Here is a 6,818-nt window from a genome sequence, read left to right on the forward strand (position 1 = left end):
CATCAGTGTCCGAGAACAGTGCTTCTTCATCGGATATCAGCCGGGATCTCACGCTCTCTGGAACTGTTTATTTCATCCATCCAGTGCACCTGCCGTTCTGCCATCAGTGTCCGAGAACAGTGCTTCTTCATCGGATATCAGCCGGGATCTCACGCTCTCTGGAACTGTTTAATTCATCCATCCACTGCACCTGCTGTTCTGCCATCAGTGTCCGACAATAGCGCTTCTTCATCGGATATCAGCCGGGATCTCACGCTCTCTGGAACTGTTTATTTCATCCACCGCACCTGCTGTTCTGCCATCAGTGTCCGACAACAGCGCTTCATCATCGGATAACTGCCGTGAAATACCGCTCTCTGGAACTGTTTATTTCATCCACCGCACCTGCTGTTCTGCCATCAGTGTCCGACAACAGCGCTTCATCATCGGATAACTGCCGTGAAATACCGCTCTCTGGAACTGTTTATTTCATCCACCGCACCTGCTGTTCTGCCATCAGTGTCCGACAACAGCGCTTCATCATCGGATAGCTGCCGTGAAATACCGCTCTCTGGATCTGCTCTGTTCTGGCAGGTAATCAGGGAGATTTTAAGTAGATGAGTGTCCGGGAATAGTGCACTGCACTCGGGCAGGTCACGCCGCGTAACCCGCCCCGTATCCCGGTTCCCGAACCCGCTTTTCCGCCCAAAGTTGTCCGAAGATGCTTAGGCCCAGCTGGGGAACGCTCCCCACGAAGCCCGGGTCTCAGCCCTGGAGCCCTGTGTTTCCGAAAACCAGGTTTCTGAAATCTGCGACCTGGTGGCCCAGTGATGTCAGCTGGAACTTTTTTTTTCCGGTCCGCTCAAAATTCTCCAGGGGATTTTAGGGCTTTGCGCCACATATTCCGACTTTTACTTAGTTTCTGACGGAGCCAAAAAAGTCCGGGTTTTTTTGCCCTCCTTATCGTCCCGACTGGAAACTTTAACTTTTTTTTTAAGTCAGAAAATTAAAGTCTTTTTCATCCAGGAGACCGACCCTTCCTTCAAAGTGTCCCATACAGTGCTTCGTCATCGGACATCGGCCGGGATCTCACGCTCTCTGGAACTGTTTATTTCATCCATCCACTGCACCTGCTGTTCTGACATCAGCATCCGAGAATAGTGTCCCGTACTGGGACATGGTCTGGGTTCTGCCGCTCTCTGGAACTCTGTATTCATCCATGCGGTACACCTGCTGTTCTGCCATCAGTGTCCGTGAACAGTGATTCTTCATCGGATATCAGCCGGGATCTCACGCTCTCTGGAACTGTTTAATTCATCCATCCACTGCACCTGCTGTTCTGACATCAGCATCCGAGAATAGTGTCCCGTACTGGGACATGGTCTGGGATATCCCGCTCTCTGGAACTATGTTCTGATTATTTCCTTCATCCACTGCACCTGCTGTTCTGACATCAGCATCCGAGAATAGTGTCCCGTACTGGGACATGGTCTGGGATATCCCGCTCTCTGGAACTATGTTCTGATTATTTCCTTCATCCACTGCACCTGCTGTTCTGACATCAGCATCCGAGAATAGTGTCCCGTACTGGGACATGGTCTGGGATATCCCGCTCTCTGGAACTATGTTCTGATTATTTCCTTCATCCACTGCACCTGCTGTTCTGACATCAGCATCCGAGAATAGTGTCCCGTACTGGGACATGGTCTGGGATATCCCGCTCTCTGGAACTATGTTCTGATTATTTCCTTCATCCACTGCACCTGCTGTTCTGACATCAGCATCCGAGAATAGTGTCCCGTACTGGGACATGGTCTGGCATATCCCGCTCTCTGGAACTGTGTTCTGATTATTTCCTTCATCCACTGCACCTGCTGTTCTGACATCAGCATCCGAGAATAGTGTCCCGTACTGGGACATGGTCTGGGATCTCCCGCTCCATGGAACTGTGTTCTGTTTATTTCCTTCATCCACTGCACCTGCTGTTCTGACATCAGCATCCGAGAATAGTGTCCCGTACTGGGACATGGTCTGGGATATCCCGCTCTCTGGAACTATGTTCTGATTATTTCCTTCATCCACTGCACCTGCTGTTCTGACATCAGCATCCGAGAATAGTGTCCCGTACTGGGACATGGTCTGGCATATCCCGCTCTCTGGAACTGTGTTCTGATTATTTCCTTCATCCACTGCACCTGCTGTTCTGACATCAGCATCCGAGAATAGTGTCCCGTACTGGGACATGGTCTGGGATATCCCGCTCTCTGGAACTATGTTCTGATTATTTCCTTCATCCACTGCACCTGCTGTTCTGACATCAGCATCCGAGAATAATGTCCCGTACTGGGACATGGTCTGGGATATCCCGCTCTCTGGAACTATGTTCTGATTATTTCCTTCATCCACTGCACCTGCTGTTCTGACATCAGCATCCGAGAATAGTGTCCCGTACTGGGACATGGTCTGGGATATCCCGCTCTCTGGAACTATGTTCTGATTATTTCCTTCATCCACTGCACCTGCTGTTCTGACATCAGCATCCGAGAATAGTGTCCCGTACTGGGACATGGTCAGGGATCTCCCACTGTCTGGAACTGTGTATTCATCCATCCGCTGCAACTGCTGTTCTTCCATCAGTGTCCGTGAACAGTGCTTCTTCATCGGATATCAGCCGGGATCTCACGCTCTCTGGAACTGTTTATTTCATCCATCCACTGCACCTGCTGTTCTGACATCAGCATCCGAGAATAGTGTCCCGTACTGGGACATGGTCTGGCATATCCCGCTCTCTGGAACTGTGTTCTGATTATTTCCTTCATCCACTGCACCTGCTGTTCTGACATCAGCATCCGAGAATAGTGTCCCGTACTGGGACATGGTCTGGGATATCCCGCTCTCTGGAACTATGTTCTGATTATTTCCTTCATCCAGTGCAACTGCTGTTCTGCCATCAGTGTCCGACAATAGCGCTTCATCATCGGATATCTGCCGTGAAATACCGCTCTCTGGATCTGCTCTGTTCTGGCAGGTAATCAGGGAGATTTTAAGTAGATGAGTGTCCGGGAATAGTGGGCCGTTCTGGGACTTGGTCTGGGATATCACACTCTCTGGAACTATGTTCTGTTTATTTCCTTCATCCAGTGCACCTGCTGTTCTGCCATCACTGTCCGGGAACAGTGTGCCGTTCTGGGTCATGGTCTGGGATATCACGCTCTCTGGAACTATGTTCTGTTTATTTTCTTCATCCAGTGCACCTGCTGTTCTGCCATCAGTGTCCGACAATAGCGCGCCGTTCTGGGACTTGGTCTGGGATATCCCGCTCTCTGGAACTATGTTCTGTTAATTTCCTTCATCCAGTGCACCTGCTGTTCTGCCATCAGTGTCCGACAATAGCGCTTCATCATCGGATATCTGTCGTGAAATACCGCTCTCTGGAACTGTGTATTAGTCCGTCCGCTGCACCTGCTGTTCTGACATCAGCATCCGAGAATAGTGCGCCGTTCTGGGACATGGTCTGGTCTCTGCCGCTCTCTGGAACTCTGTATTCATCCATGCGTTACACCTGCTGTTCTGACATCATCATCCGAGAATAGTGTCCCGTACAGGGACATGGTCTGGTCTCTGCCGCTCTCTGGAACTCTGTATTCATCCATGCGTTACACCTGCTGTTCTGACATCAGCATCCGAGAATAGTGTGCCGTTCTGGGACATGGTCTGGGATATCACGCTGTCTGGAACTGTGTGTTCATCCGTCCACTGCACCTGCTGTTCTGCCATCAGCATCCGAGAATAGTGCCCCGTACTGGGACATCAGCCAGGACGCACCGCCGTCATCTCGTTCGTTCGCTCAGTCATCCATCCACGAAAGCTACCGATCAGCCACAGTGCCCGGAATGATGCCTCCTGCCGGGGTAGCGTCCGCTTGCTCCCCGACAGCCAGTTCTGCATGAGGCTCCGGTTCTTCCACCCCCGCCACTGTCCGAGGGTGTCCGAAAATACTGAGGTCTGAGTCGGATCCGAACCGCACAAACGCCGGTCTTCACGACTGGAGGCCTATGTTTCTAAAAACCGGGTTTCAGGAATCTGCGACCTGGTGGCCCAGTGATGTCGGCTGGAACTTTTTTTTTCCGGTCCGCTCAAAATTCTCCAGGCATTTTCTGAGCTTTCCTTCACATAGTCCGACTTTTACTTAGTTTCTGACGGAGCCAAAAAAGTCCGGGTTTTTTTGCCCTCCTTATCGTCCCGACTGGAAACTTTAACTCCGTATTTTAAGTCAGAAAATTAAAGTTCTTTTCATCCAGGAGACCGACCCTTCCTTCAAAGTGTCCCATACAGTGCTTCGTCATCGGACATCGGCCGGGATCTCCCGCTCTCTGGAACTGTGTATTCATCCATGCGGTACACCTGCTGGTCTGCCATCACTGTCCGGGAACAGTGTGCCGTTCTGGGTCATGGTCTGGGTTCTGCCGCTCTCTGGAACTCTTTATTCATCCATGCGGTACACCTGCTGTTCTGTCATCACTGTCCGGGAATAGTGTGTCGTTCTGGGTCATGGTCTGGGTTCTGCCGCTCTCTGGAACTCTTTATTCATCCATGCGGTACACCTGCTGGTCTGCCATCACTGTCCGGGAATAGTGTGTCGTTCTGGGACTTGGTCTGGTCTCTGCCGCTCTCTGGAGCTCTTTATTCATCCATGCGGTACACCTGCTGTTCTGCCATCACTGTCCGGGAATAGTGTGTCGTTCTGGGACTTGGTCTGGTCTCTGCCGCTCTCTGGAACTCTTTATTCATCCATGCGGTACACCTGCTGGTCTGCCATCACTGTCCGGGAATAGTGTGTCGTTCTGGGTCATGGTCTGGGATATCACGCTCTCTGGAACTCTTTATTCATCCATGCGGTACACCTGCCGTTCTGCCATCACTGTCCGGGAACAGTGTGCCGTTCTGGGACTTGGTCTGGTCTCTGCCGCTCTCTGGAGCTCTGTATTCATCCATGCGGTACACCTGCTGGTCTGCCATCACTGTCCGGGAATAGTGTGTCGTTCTGGGACTTGGTCTGGGTTCTGCCGCTCTCTGGAGCTCTTTATTCATCCATGCGGTACACTTGCTGTTCTGCCATCACTGTCCGGGAATAGTGTGTCGTTCTGGGACTTGGTCTGGGTTCTGCCGCTCTCTGGAGCTCTTTATTCATCCATGCGGTACACCTGCTGTTCTGCCATCACTGTCCGGGAACAGTGTGCCGTTCTGGGTCATGGTCTGGGATATCACGCTCTCTGGAACTCTTTATTCATCCATGCGGTACACCTGCTGGTCTGCCATCACTGTCCGGGAATAGTGTGTCGTTCTGGGACTTGGTCTGGTCTCTGCCGCTCTCTGGAACTCTTTATTCATCCATGCGGTACACCTGCTGTTCTGCCATCACTGTCCGGGAACAGTGTGCCGTTCTGGGTCATGGTCTGGGATATCACGCTCTCTGGAGCTCTTTATTCATCCATCCACTGCACCTGCTGTTCTGCCATCACTGTCCGGGAATAGTGTGTCGTTCTGGGACTTGGTCTGGTCTCTGCCGCTCTCTGGAGCTCTTTATTCATCCATGCGGTACACCTGCTGGTCTGCCATCACTGTCCGGGAATAGTGTGCCGTTCTGGGTCATGGTCTGGTCTCTGCCGCTCTCTGGAGCTCTTTATTCATCCATGCGGTACACCTGCTGTTCTGCCATCACTGTCCGGGAATAGTGTGTCGTTCTGGGACTTGGTCTGGTCTCTGCCGCTCTCTGGAGCTCTTTATTCATCCATCCACTGCACCTGCTGTTCTGCCATCACTGTCCGGGAATAGTGTGTCGTTCTGGGACTTGGTCTGGTCTCTGCCGCTCTCTGGAGCTCTTTATTCATCCATGCGGTACACCTGCTGTTCTGCCATCACTGTCCGGGAACAGTGTGCCGTTCTGGGTCATGGTCTGGTCTCTGCCGCTCTCTGGAGCTCTTTATTCATCCATGCGGTACACCTGCTGTTCTGCCATCACTGTCCGGGAATAGTGTGTCGTTCTGGGACTTGGTCTGGTCTCTGCCGCTCTCTGGAGCTCTTTATTCATCCATGCGGTACACCTGCTGTTCTGCCATCACTGTCCGGGAATAGTGTGTCGTTCTGGGACTTGGTCTGGTCTCTGCCGCTCTCTGGAGCTCTTTATTCATCCATGCGGTACAACTGCTGTTCTGCCATCACTGTCCGGGAATAGTGTGTCGTTCTGGGACTTGGTCTGGTCTCTGCCGCTCTCTGGAACTCTTTATTCATCCATGCGGTACACCTGCCTTTCTGCCATCACTGTCCGGGAATAGTGTGTCGTTCTGGGTCATGGTCAGGGATATCACGCTCTCTGGAACTCTTTATTCATCCATGCGGTACACCTGCCGTTCTGCCATCACTGTCCGGGAATAGTGTGTCGTTCTGGGACTTGGTCTGGTCTCTGCCGCTCTCTGGAACTCTTTATTCATCCATGCGGTACACCTGCTGTTCTGCCATCACTGTCCGGGAATAGTGTGTCGTTCTGGGACTTGGTCTGGTCTCTGCCGCTCTCTGGAGCTCTTTATTCATCCATCCACTGCACCTGCTGTTCTGCCATCACTGTCCGGGAATAGTGTGTCGTTCTGGGACTTGGTCTGGTCTCTGCCGCTCTCTGGAGCTCTTTATTCATCCATCATGTACACCTGCTGGTCTGCCATCACTGTCCGGGAATAGTGTGTCGTTCTGGGACTTGGTCTGGTCTCTGCCGCTCTCTGGAGGTCTTTATTCATCCATCCACTGCACCTGCTGGTCTGCCATCACTGTCCGGGAATAGTGTG

This window comes from Gasterosteus aculeatus, chromosome 5, assembly GCF_964276395.1.
Source record: "Gasterosteus aculeatus chromosome 5, fGasAcu3.hap1.1, whole genome shotgun sequence".
In the NCBI taxonomy this organism is placed as follows: Eukaryota; Metazoa; Chordata; class Actinopteri; order Perciformes; family Gasterosteidae; genus Gasterosteus; species Gasterosteus aculeatus.